Below are 14373 nucleotides of genomic sequence, written 5' to 3' on the forward strand. Positions count from 1 at the left end.
GGAAACAAATAATGAAGTGAGGAAAAAAGTGAAACGAAGCTTGGCTTAGCAATGATATATGTAAATCTTGGATTGAAAAAGTGTCTTTAGATGATAGCCTTTATCATTGTATCGTGTGCAATAAAAATTTTTCGTGCGGCCCATTTTCAAATATTATAAAACATGCGGAATCTGCGTGTCATAAAAGAAACATTGAAAAAAATACTTTTGTTGATAATGATGATACAATTTTGATACAAAAATCATCGCATCAACGAGTATTTTTGGAACAATGGTTAGAAATAGAAGAATTTAAGCCATGGCTACATGAAGCCAAACATGATTTAAATTCATTTTTATGTACGATTTGCGATAAAACTTTTGCAGGTGGTTTATCGCAAATTCGTCGTCACGCAGATTCCAAACAACATAAAGATAAATGCGAAATACTCGTAAATGATATACAAGATAATGAATTAAATACAGAATCAAATGTGGAATTTGACGAACCATTTGTGTCTTTTGAAGATAGAAAAAAATCAGCGGAGCTTCGATACGCTGCATTAATTGCCGACAAAAATATTCCATTTGATACTGCACAAATAATCCTTCAATTTTTCCAAGACGTAGGAAAAGATCCTAATGTTTTAAAAAACATGAAGATGGGCCGCACAAAATGTTCAAAATTAATTACCAATGTTTTGTGCCCAGTTGAAACAAATCGTGTGGTACAAAACATTAAAAAAAATAAATTTTGTATTTATATTGATGAATCGTCAGACATTACAAATGAAAAATGGATGACGTTTCATGTTAGATATGTAGATCTTCATACGTTACAAATTCAATCGCAATTAGTAAAACTAATTGATCTTGATGCATCAGATTGCAGCGCGGAAAAATTATTTATTGCATTTGAAAAGGAAATGAATAATTTTCAAATACCTTTTGAAAACATTCTTGCTTTGTCATGCGATAATGCATCCGTTATGACTGCAAAATGTGTGTCATTTAAGAAAAAATTGGAACAAGTGTGCACAAATTTATTGACATTTACGTGTCCGTGTCACGCTTCCGCATTAGCTGCACATGCTGCATGTAAAAAATTACCTGAAGTTTGCGATGAATTTGTAAAAAAAATTGTAAATTACGTTAATAGCAGTCCCAAACGATCAGCTATTTATCGGGATTTTTCGGAATGTTTTCAAGGAAAGAATTACAAACTCTTAAAATTATCTGACACACGATGGCTCTCTCACTACGCATGTGTAGAAAGAATTATTCAATCTTGGGACGCTATTAAACATTTCTTAACTTTAATGGTTATAAATGAGAAAACAAAATGTGCAGAAAATATACTTATTTTAATGGAAAATGTAGAAACAAAAGCATATTTGCTGTTTCTAAAATATGTATTGAACTTTTTTAATAGTTTTAATGCATTTTTTCAAGTCAAAGAAGAAAGAGTGATTCATTTACTACAGCCAAAGTCGAAACAGTTTCTTCATCAAATTTGTAATAATTTTTTAAAGCCGGATGTAACAGATTTTCTGCACATTAAATTTGAAAATATTGGCTATCATAAATCCGCAGATAGTATTTATTTAGGTTCTGAATGTGAAGAATATCTCATAAAATTAAAGGAAGACCACATAAACGTGGTACAGATAATTAGAAATAACTGTTTACAATTTTATATAACTGCTGCTGAAGAAATCCGAAAAAGATTGCCAGTTGAGGATACATTTTTATCAAAACTATTGGTCCTTCAACCACGTTCAATATTCGATATTCCCATTGACACGTCGTTGAATGACATTTTTTTTATAGCCGATACTATCAGCGGTTTTGATAAAAATGGCTTAAGAAAGGAATGGTTATTATTACATTCCAATCTATCAGAAACGGAAAAAATGAATCTGTCAAGACAAAATTTTGACGAAATGTGGATCAAAATTTTACAGTATCGAGATGCAAATAATGATACAAAATTTCCCCAATTTAAAATGCCTCTTAAATGCAATTAGATCTCTTCCGCATTCTAATGCCGATCCAGAAAGAATATTTTCTATTTTAACCGACACTAAAACAAAAAAAACGGAACAGTTTATCGTCTTCTGCTGTAAATTCAATTTGTGTCTTAAAATCTGCATTCAAGACGAGACGAGAAAATGCTTTGACGATGAAAATCAATGAACAGCATTTAAATCTCATGTCGACAAAAATGTATTTGAAAACTTGTAAAAAGAAAAAGAGTAGTCTTCAGCTATACGCTGCAGATGATATTGTTGTAGCCTCATTAGCTACCTTAATTGTCTTGCATATCCGCTTAGCAACAATCACGCCACGAGCGCCCGTTGCAGCGGAAATGCAAGATTGCAGAATTGGTCAATCGCGCGAGCAGCGTAAGCATCGACGATTGACGCGAGCATGACCATATATGGTCACCGCGAGGGCCTAATGCCCCACCATATCAAAAATACAGAAACTATAAGTTAGGCTGCCTAATTATGGGCAGCGGGAGATTCTTACGAAAAGCACGAACGGCACGCGCGCGCTCCGCGATAAGTCGGACACCCGACACCCCGCAAACCAACCAGCGGCCGAGTGCGCGACAACGCGTGATCCGTGCACCGCGATTTGATTGTATTAAGTGGAAAAACGTTTATAATAAAGTTTGGGGAATAAAAGTATCAGTAAAAAGGTGAAAAGTGTTATTTGCCACCCCGCGCGTCTTCCTCCAAGTATCCTCCTCGTGGGTCCTAACCCTTCAGACGGACCGAATCCCGAAAATTTTATCTTGTTGCACCCGCCGGTACAACAATATTGCTAGTTCCTCCTCATCCATTAGTAGTGCAATCGAATAGTGCAATTTTACATTTTTTAAAAAAAGATACACTAAAAAAAGTTACTAAATTTTAAGACATATATTTTGTACATTTACAAGAGAATACTTACTAAATGTAAATACATATTTATTTAATAATTTAGATATGGTAAGTAAATATTTTCTTGCAAATATACAAATATTTATTAAAATTTATAGTAAATTTAGTAATTTTTTTTTAGTGGGTCTTTTATAAATGGGTCTGCACAAGACCTTGTGTCTGAACAAGGCATCGTGTCTGAAGAAGACATACTACTGTGTCCAAAAAGTAAGGTGACATTGCATTTATTTCGAAAATTCTTTATTTATTCTTGCAAATCAATTTCGTCCCCTTCAAAGTAATCCCCCCTTGATATATACACTTATTCCAACGGATTTTCCAATCTTCGAAACAGTTGAAATAATCGATTTCAGGAATGGCCTTTAGCTCCTTCTTCGCAGCGAAACGGTGTCCCCGGAGCGGCCGCTTGAGTTTGCTGAATAGCCAGAAGTCGCATGGAGCCAAATCAGGTGAATACGGTGGTTGTGGAACGATATTAGTCGAGTTTTTGGTTAAAAAATCACGAATCACCGTTTCGAGTCGATAGAAGAGATTCAAGCCGCTGCGAAGAAGGAGCTAAAGGCCATTCCTGAAATCGATTATTACAACTGTTTCGAAGATTGGAAAATCCGTTGGAATAAGTGTATTATATCAGGGGGGGATTACTTTGAAGGGGACGAAATTGATTTGCAAGAATAAATAAAGAATTTTCGAAATAAATGTAATGTCACCTTACTTTTTGGACACATATATACTTGTCATAAATACGAGTATGTAAAAAATATTGTCCTGCGCAAGACCTCAAGTTTGCACAAGACATCGTGTCTGCACAAGACTTCGTGTCTGCACAAGACTTCGTGTCTGCACAAGACTTCGTGTCTGAACAAGACAATTTGCGCTGGTTACAAAAACAAGTTTTAAAAAATACGCAATATGATAACACATGTTCAATTATTTTTTTATATTATGTTTTAGTGAAATAGGCCTATAGGGGAAACCACTTAAAAAAAAACGCATCTTCAATAGTATCTCATGGGTGATGTGGAAAACTATTGTATTGTAAATATATATATATATATATATATATATATATATATATATATATATATATACAGGGTGCGAGAAAAGTTCCGGGACGGCAAAATATCTCGAAAACTAAGCATTTTAGAAAAAAATGTTTCAGATAAAAGTTGTAGGGTTTCAAAAGATCTATTTACTGATCTTATCAGTTTAACCTTGGATAACGTCTCCAAGGTCAGATCAAAATCACATTAACTTTTTTAAATGGAACTGCCTACTTTTTATTGCATATTCTTGTAGCTTATCTCAAGACCTTTCCAAAACACTATAAACAAATTTATTTTCGTTAAGTATTTTTCGAGTTGTGAAGCTTGAAGGTTACAGTACATTACAGCTTTCAAGCCTCACAACTCGGAAAATACTCAACGAAAATAAACTTTCTTGTATTGTTTTGGAAAGGTCTCAAAATCGATTACAAGAAAATGCAATAAAAAATATGCAGGGTGTTTAAAAAGTCCCGGACCGGTTGAATGTCGCGGACTTTTTGAACACCCTGCATATTTTTTATTGCATTTTCTTGTAATCGATTTCGAGACCTTTCCAAAACACTACAAGAAAGTTCATTTTCGTTGAGTATTTTCCGAGTTGTGAGGCTTGAAAATTGTAATGTACTGTAACTTTCAAGCTTCACAACTCGAAAAATACTTAACGAAAATACATTTGTTTATAGTGTTTTGGAAAGGTCTCGAGATAAGCTACAAGAATATGTAATAAAAAGTAGACAGTTCTATTTAAAAAAGTTGATGTGATTTCGATCTGACCTTGGCAACGCCATCCAAGGTCAAACTGATAAGATCAGTAAATAGATCTTTTGAAACCCTACAACTTTTGTCTGAAACACTTTTTCCTAAAATGCTTAGTTTTCGAGATATTTCGCCGTCCCGGAACTTTTCTCGCACCCTGTATATATATATATATATTTTTTTTTTACCTTTACTTATATCCTTTTATACGTAAGATGTATTTTTCTATATTATTATATGTTCTTGCATAAACAATTTTTTACCTAGTCTATTTTATTATATTTATTTATTTTATATCATAATATGTTTACTTATTAAACTTATATTTAATATTAAAAATGATATTTATTTAATATATTAGCTTTATTAATATATTTAATTAATTGATATATTTAATACATTTGCTTCCTTAAATATATTTATTTTATTTTATAGATATTAAATTTTTTGTGTCGATAGGTGAGTGAGTAACCGCATTTTACTACATTAAAATATTTCTCATATGAAATATTTTAATGTAGTAAAATGCGGTTACCCGCCTATCGACAGCGAGACTCGCTGAGCGAGTCGATTAATCGAGACTAGCCTGAACGCCGAGCGCGAACGGCGTGAGCCATGGCTTTCATCCCCACCACCTGACTGCCGCCTGACTACCGTCTCGGACTTGGAAACCCTGGTTATAACCCTTTTGAGCAGATCAGGATCATGATTGACGTCGTTCAACATGTCTTGGGCGATGTTTATGCGACGCTGCTTCTGATCAAAATTAAGTTTTGGAACGAATTTCGCTGACACACGTGTCATACCCAAAACATCCGTTAAAATTGATTGGCATGAGCCAAACGATATGTTAAGATCATCAGCTATTTCTCTAATCGTGATTCGACGATTTTTCAACACAATTTCTTTCACTTCCTGAACATTTTCGTCGGTTTTTGACGTGCTGGGGCGTCCAGAGCGAGGTTCATCGTTAACATTTTCTCGGCCCTTTTGGAATAACTTATACCATTTATAAACATTTTTTTGCTCAAAGTTGACTCACCGTACGCCACTGTCAACATTTCAAGAGTTTTTGAACACTTAATACCATTTTTTACACAAAAATTAATACAAACTCCATTATTTTCAACAGCAAAAAATCGCCGAGCACGCAAATACGAGTCTAACCTTTATGCCTCTCACATAAAAACAACACATGCCATATATAGTCAAAACTGTGAACATATGATCGTGACGAGTGTACCAACACAAAAAAAAAAATTTGAAATTAGAGTGTACAGAGCGCGCGAAATTCAAAAAGTCACCTTACTTTTTGATCACACCTCGTATGTATAAATTCAAGAGTTACATTAATGTTTTTCTCGATGTCTGCGTATTCATGTTAGACATCTACGAGATCCGATAGCGTACGTTGCAACAGCCCACCAACCAATCATCTTGACTTATCTAACCCAACCAACGGAAAAACTCTAGTCATCGACCGCTGTGAGTGGTGGTGTGCTATCGGTCCCTTGTGCTATCCGGAATCCGCCCGTTAGACACAGACTGTCTTCGAAATGTTTTTGTCATCTTATGCGAGAAAAACATGCATTCAACTTTCATTGAAAACATTTTTCTCTATTTCTTATAATTTCGACGATACACGCTTTGAAAGAAAAAACCAGATTTTCTTCAAAGGAGTGTTTCACCCTTAAAAGTGTTTTAGGGCACATGTAAAAAAATACGTGTCCCTTATTTTAATCTGTACAACATGTTAAAGGCACGTCGAAATCGGAGGGAGTCACTTCCGTAGCGCACGAATGCGCGGACGGGTGCGCGTACCGTGCGTATAGAGAGGTTTTTAATTATTTTTAGAAAATGGGAATGTTGTATTGTAACTTTATCATATACCGTTGAATTCGTAATAAAATAAGCTTTATTTTGCTTATAAAAAAAATTAAAATTAAAAAAAAAAAATAAGTGGTGAGGGAAAGTAATAAAAAAATTTAAAAAAAATTTTTTTCCGCTGTTATAAATTACTCTTCGAGCCATTCAACTTTCATTTAAAACATTTTTTTTTATCTCTTATAATTTTGACGGTATACGCTTAAAAAAAAAACCGATTTTCTTCAAAAGGGTGTTTTACCCCCTTTAAGTGCGTATAGGCACGTATAAAAAAATACGTGTCTCTTATTTTTGTTTGTACTGCAACATATTAAAAGCTCGTTTTAATCTGAGGCGGATACTTCCCTGTGTTTCCTTGTCAATTAATATTTTAAAGTAAATATTACTGTGATATAGTGACACCAAGAACAGATTGCTAAAACTAGTGAGAAGATGTCAACCCTTCAAGAAGCGGTCGATCTGACCCCCATAAATTTAAGAAGAAATGTCCAGAATCCACCGCGGATAGCCGTATTAGCCTGACTAATAAACCCATCAGAACAAAATCAATTTATGGGGGCGCCTGAGATAACACCGTTGCTTGACACCGGAGATATCAAAGTTCTGTCAGCAGATGTTAAAGTTCGGAAGCTGAAAAATGAGGATATGTGACTCCTCTTGGCTTCCGAAAACTCAGCAGTAAATCATTCAATAATAATTACCGGGAAATATAAAAGTGACATGACAAGACTTGTTCTATGGACGGCATAATTCGACGTCGAACACGTGTTCCGCGTTAAAGACAAAAAAAGTCGTAAAACCAAATCTCGAGCATAGGCGTAGATAATAAAAATTAACGCACACGGCTTTCCTTACAACAAGGGAGAGTGATAGACGAAAATGGTATAAATAAGGAGATTTTCTAGCGGAACGCGCAGTTTTTATTCCAGTCAAACTGGAGACAGTGACATTTTTATGTTCGAGCCTGTGACACTCAAATCCCCGGTCTCCAAGTTCGATGCTTAAACTCGCGGTCGACAAGTGTTAGACGATTCTCATAAGAAACCCGACTTTGCGTCTCTCGCATTGTGCATCGCACCTGCAACCCTACTCGACCGGACCAGTCGTCTCCCGTTATGCACAGGCCAAATTGGAGACCTGCGGCCACGAGCGTCCCACATATACAGCACAAACACTACAGTACAGCAACACTACTACTATTAAGCAATAAGTCCACATTCAGTTTCTCTCCTTCATTTTCCCGTTTATATACCTACCTTTTCTCTTTTAAGTAGGATTGTCTTTGCATATCATATATATTAAAAGTTATTGCTCTTCCAATTTTTAACCTCTCTCTCTTACTTATCTTCTTTTGAGAATTTAATCGAGTCTGCCCTTGATTAGTTCAAATCTATTTCATTCTTTATTTCACTTTTGCGGATTTTATCGAGCAAGTCTTGGATAGATTCCAAGTTTATTTCTTTCTCTCTTTTGAGAACTTAATCGAGTCTGTTTTCGTTTAGATTCAAATCTATTTCTTTCTCTATTTTACTTTGCGAATTTTAACGAGCAGGTCTCGGATAGATTCAAAGTCTACTCTTTTCTCTATTTCACTTTTGCAAATTTTAACGAGCAAGTCTCGGATCGATTCGAAGTTTACTCTTTCCTCTATTTCGTTTTTGCGAATTTTATCGAGCAAGTCTCGGATAAATTTGAGGTCTATTCTTTCCTCTATTTCCTTTTTGTGAATTTAACCGAGCAAGTTCTCAATTACATTCAAAGCCTATTCTTTCCCTTACTCTCCTTTCGAGAATTCAATCGAGTCTATTTTTGACTGGATTCAAATCACTCGACTTTTCCGTTTATTTCACTCATCCTCTTCCTAGGTAGTTTTATCTAAATTATTTTGTTTTTCTGACATCTTTTGAGTCAAAGAGAGAAACGGTTCTTTATTACTAAATTTAATTTTAGTGAACGAAATTTCCCAGCGACCCACCCATAAGTGAAAATCGCGAGCAACCGCGGGTCATTGACGGAATCGTCGCAACCGTCGGATACAAAAAATCAAAGCGTTGCATAAATCCCTTGCGAAAAGATGCAACATTTTTGCCGCGGCGCTTAATGATGCCTTATTAGTTTCTAACAGGCACGATTTACCTCCCGATTTTGGGAATTCGCAGCCCGAAAATTCCGGCACTTCTGCCCCAAATCCTTCCCCGAACCACCCTCTCATTCTCCCTTTCGATTTTTTCGTTTTCGTCGAACCCTTCTATTCTTCAATCTCTTTTTCCGAGAAACACCATCGCCTTACGAACGTCATCCAGATTTCCCTGACTCCGCTTCTAGCCAATTTATAGAATCTTCCCTGACACCCCTACCTCTCTCTTTCTGCCGTCGAATTTCCTATTCTTGACCTCTCCGACGATTGAAATTCCACACCAAACACTCACACACACAACGCACACCTACATTTAAAAACAATCAGAGATTGTAGTGTGACCAATTAAAATTATGAGAAATTAGTATTACCTGTTATAGTTATAAAACCAATAGAATTAAAAAATATAGTTATTATATTAAACGATATAATTATAAGAATAAAAATGTCTAATTATAAATTTGTGTAATCTCTTCTTTTCTCTCTGTTTGTGTTAGAATAAATTTCATGTTTAAGCAATAACGGATCTATTTCATTCATTTATTCTACTGACTTGCGTAACCATCCCTCGCTCCAATAGATTATTAAGCACTTGTTCCGTTCCTGGGGTAAAGCGTTTGAATACGTTGACCCAAAACAGGACCGAAGGACGCGGAACGCCCAAATATTTGTCACTGGAACCCCGCTGTAGCCCCACTGACCCATATTTCGGCCTGTTAACGCGCTCCATTCGTGCCGCTTGCTCTAATCACACGTACATGATTTTAAGTTCTTACGTCTTTCTCTCCTCTCTCCAAATCTTACTTATCTTTTCTCAAGCCTGAACGTAATATATATTTTGTAACAAAACATTTTATTTTGCTACTTTATATTGACTTATTTATTCTTATTTATAAATTTAAATTAAAAGAAAAGTTATTATTTAAAAAATGAAACAAAAATACAACACAAGATATGTAACATTTTTACTGCAAATCCTTATGGCTTTGCAATCAATTTTTATTCAATGAGAAAATGAGACATTTTTTCTATACAATTAGAAATAAAAGTTCTTGACAAACATGTGAGAAGTTAAAAGATAAATGATAAAAATCACGTTTTATTTAATTTAAAGGACTTAACTTTAACGGAATATTAGAATATATATAATATATATAAAAACATTAATTATAATAATGTGAAAATTAGGTACACAATGGATATAATTTTGTCAACGGCATTTGGAGTTAAAGCTGACTGCATAAATCAGCAAGAAAACAAATTTACGTATTGAGGAAAGAAAATTATTGGAGAACAACTCCTTTGGAAAGCTCTTTTAGTATTTCCATCTGAAATAATGAACTGTTTTTTAATTCCTGTCACAGACAGGAATACAAACAAGTTTTTTATACAATTATTTTGTAAGAATGTAGAATACAAGTGCACTAATAATATTGTCACGAACAATTTTATAAATCCGCTTATAGAATTAATAAAAAAAAAGGATATTAAAGGCAATAATGAAGAAAACGTTATCGCATCAAGTAGGCGCATCAAGTAAACATGTAAATTTTATAAAAATATTTAAAAATTAATGACTCTTATCGATTACGTGTTTTTTTTTAATGAACGACTTCGAAAATCGTAAATTATATTATCTTAAAAAATGAAGATGTTAAGCAATATACAAATTTATTCAAAAGATGTCTATTATACACTGATAAAACTATTATTACGTCCTGCGTAATAACGATTCTTTTCCTTCACAAACAGCGGATATACCATAAAACAAAGGCCAAACAACGATGATTCATTTAATATTAACGAATCTCACTAAAATGAATCTCACTCTGATACGGTGACACATAAAATACGTCGCATCGAGAACAGGTTATTAAAGCTAGTGAGAAAATGTCAAAAATTAAAAAACCTTATAAATCTCTAAGAAACAGCTAACCTAAACTTTAAACCCCCCATAAATTTAAAAATATGTCGAATAACAATGTCAAATAATCCATTGCGGATAGCCATATTAGCCAAATTAATAAACCCATTGGAACAAAACTAATTTATGGGGATGTTTGAGATTACACCGTTGCTCGACACCGGAGACATTAAAGTCAAAAAGCTGAAAGACGCGGATATGTGTCCCTTTTCGGCTTCCGAAAACTCAGAAGTAAATCATTCAATAATAATTATCGGTAAATATGAAAATGAGGACGGCGTAATCGACGCCGGACACGTGTCCTGCGGGTGAAGAATTAAAGACAAAAAGGTTGTAAAACCGAATCTCGCGTGTAAGCGTAGATAATAAAAATTAGCGCACACGACCCTCCTTACAACAAAAAAAAGCAATAGACAAAAAACAATATAAATAGGGGAGTGTTCTAGCGGAGCGTACAGTCATTATTCAAGTCTAATCCGACGCACAATTCGTGATATTTTACATGTCTGAGTCTGTAACATTCTGCGGTCGTCAAATTCATTCGAGCCGTAAACTCGCAGTCGAGAAACGTTACTGTTCTCGTAACAAACCGACTTTGCGTCGGTGCGTATTGCATGCGCAGTCTTCTCGACCGGGCCAGTCGTCTCCCGCTTCACACGGGACAGATTCCAGACCTACAGCTCGAAGGTCTCACATCGTCAAAATTTAACATCAATTCGTACACCAACATTACAATCACCAATCATGGACAAAATTTCCCCGCAACCTACCCATAAGTGGAAATCGCGAGCAGTCGCAACGCATTGTCGGAATCATCGCAACCGTCAAATACGCAAAATCAACGCGTTAAAGATTGTTAAAAAAAGAAGAATGGAATCGAATCTTTTGCCTTTGGAGACTGAGCTTACAGAGATTGGAGAAGGAATGGAATAAGATAAACTAGGATGGATGAGTGGAGGAAAGAGGAAAAAGGAAATAGAAACAATCGTATGGAACAAGACAGTAGAGGTGGATGCAGTGGAACTGAGTAATCTCTGGAAAGTTGGGTGAAAATGAGACTGATAAGAATTTTAAAGATGTTTGGAAAAAAGTAGGAAAGAGAAAAGAGAGAAGAGAAAAGCGAGGTGAAACAAAAACCGAGAAGAAGAAAGAAAGGAACCGAGAAGTAGAAGTACAAAGAAAGAAAGAAGAATATGAGGATATGCAAAAGAAGAATGTAAATTAAAATGTAAGATGGAAAGAAAATTAAGCATAGATATAGGCATAGGTGCAATGTGGTGCGGGGGTTCGTTCGGGTGGACAAGTTTGCTGTATAGGGTGTTTGTTTGCCTGGGCGGATTTTTGCGTAAGGTGACACCCGTTTGGACATAACTCGATTGGACACCAACCAATTATCTTGAATTATCTAACCTAACCTAACCAACGGAAAAACTCTCTGCATCGGCCGCTGTGAGTGGTAGTGTCCAATTGGTGCTGTGTCCAAACGGGTCCTCCCGTTGCGTAGTGCTGTACTAAGGATAGGTAAAAGAATAAGTATAGGGAGATATAGTTAACACCGGTATGTAAAGGTGTGAATGTATAAGGATTAACTGTAAACCAAGTCCCCTTCTTAGCTTTTTGTATGCTGAAGGTAAATAAATTCTATTCTATTCTACAAACAATTTCAGATTAAAATCTGATGCCATTTAAGCTGTAGCTATTAAATAATTCCTTACTATTTTTTAAAAACCAGTAACATGTACAGGGTGTCCCAGAAAGATTGCATCCCCTTTTGAGAGCGGATTCTTTAGAAAATTCTAAGAAAAAAATCCTAATACAAAAATGTCGAGGGTATAATAGTTTTGAAATTATTTGCGATTAAAGTTTACGAATCACAGAGCTGACATTTCGCGCGCTTAGACATGGTGACATGACAAGGTACCACAAAGGTACTTCTTGACATTGAGGTTGTCATATAATTACGCAGTGATATTTATTAGGATTTTTGTCTTAGTATTTTCCAAAGAATCCGCCCTCAAAAGGGGATGCGAGCTTTCTAGGACACCCTGTATATTTTTTAACTACAAACAAAATAATGTTTACTAAAATCATCTATAGACAAAATCCTATAAAAAACACACTTTGAAAACTGATTTTGTAAACGTTGAGTGCCAACTTTACGGAGGTCAAAAGCGTGACTCTTTACCTTTAATTTGCGTACTTGTTGAGCGTTGTACGACTTTTTTTTCACTGAGTTATTCAACACTGAAGCAAAAATGGCTTTTTTTGCTTTAATTATCTAAGTTGGTTTTTTTTTATTATCTAAGATGATTTTTCTTGAAGATTTTTTTACATTAAGAAATAAAGTAGGAAATTCAAGAACAATTAAAAAAAATCCAAAATTTTGCAAATGTATAAAAATTTTTTCATGCAACAGGACATTAAAAATATTATGGATTATCTTTATACAGGGTGTTTCAGACCACCCGTACACCCCTTTTCTCTTCGCAGGATTAGGACCAATCAAAAATATGTTCAGACGAAAGTTGTAGGGTTTCAAAAGATCTATTCAATGATCTTATCAGTTTGACCTTGGATGGCGCCGCCAAGGTAAGATCGAAATCACATTAAGTTTTTTAAATGGAACACCCTATTTTTGATTCCAGAATCTAATAGCTGGTGTCAAGACCTTTCCAAAACACTATAAGAATGTTTATTTTCGTTGACTACTTTCCGAGTTGTGCGGCTTGAAAGTTACACTACCGCCAGCATCAGCATTACTCAAGATGTACCATGTGGTGGTTACTTAGTCGGATTTAATCTTGTGTGTGGGTGTATGCATACGTGCATGCGTATGTGTATGGGGGAGGAAAAGGGGAGTCAAAGTTTTATGTACTCTGCTTTTGTTTATTAACTGGATTGATTATGTTTGATGATCAATCATGTCCAGATTGACTGTATGCATTTTCCCGTGCTTAGCATTATCCAGAATGAACGACGTGGACGTGACGAGAATTTCATCCCATTGGGGTGCTTGATTCACGTGAGTCCCCTTGCCTCTCACGTTTGGGGTGCTTGATTCACGTGAGTCCCCTTGCCTCTCACGTTTGGGGTGTTTGATTCACGTGAGTCCCCTTGCCTCTCACGTTCGGGAATGAATGAGTGTATGTTTTGTTAAGCGACTAAATGTTCAAAGTGAGCACCATTCTCTGCGATGCAAGCATCAACTCTATTTTGAAAATCATTGGTTGCTCGAAGAATTTCCTCGGCACGTAAGGATCGAATTGCTTCACTTATTCTACGAATCATATTATCCCTCGTAGTCGGACGTTCATGATAGACCAAGTTTTTTATCCTTCCCCAGAAATAATAATCAAGGACGGTGAGATCTGGTGATCGGGGTGGATAATTGATTGGACCGTATTTGCCTATCCACTTGTCGGGGAACATAGTATTTAATGCCGCACGAGCAACTCTCGATGTATGAGACGGACATGCATCTTGTTGGAACCACATGTTCAGGCGCAATTGCAGAGGAATATTTTCTAGTAAGACAGGAAGATCTGTCACTATCAAGGCGGAATATCTATCACCGTTTAGATTTTCGTCAAAGAAAACAGGACCTATGATTTGACTTCCAATAATTCCACACCAAACATTGACTTTCCAAATGGTTTGATGATCTACTTCTCTCAACCAGTGAGGATTATTTTGTGCCCA

This window comes from Solenopsis invicta, chromosome 13 (genome assembly GCF_016802725.1).
Source record: "Solenopsis invicta isolate M01_SB chromosome 13, UNIL_Sinv_3.0, whole genome shotgun sequence".
Taxonomy (NCBI): domain Eukaryota; kingdom Metazoa; phylum Arthropoda; class Insecta; order Hymenoptera; family Formicidae; genus Solenopsis; species Solenopsis invicta.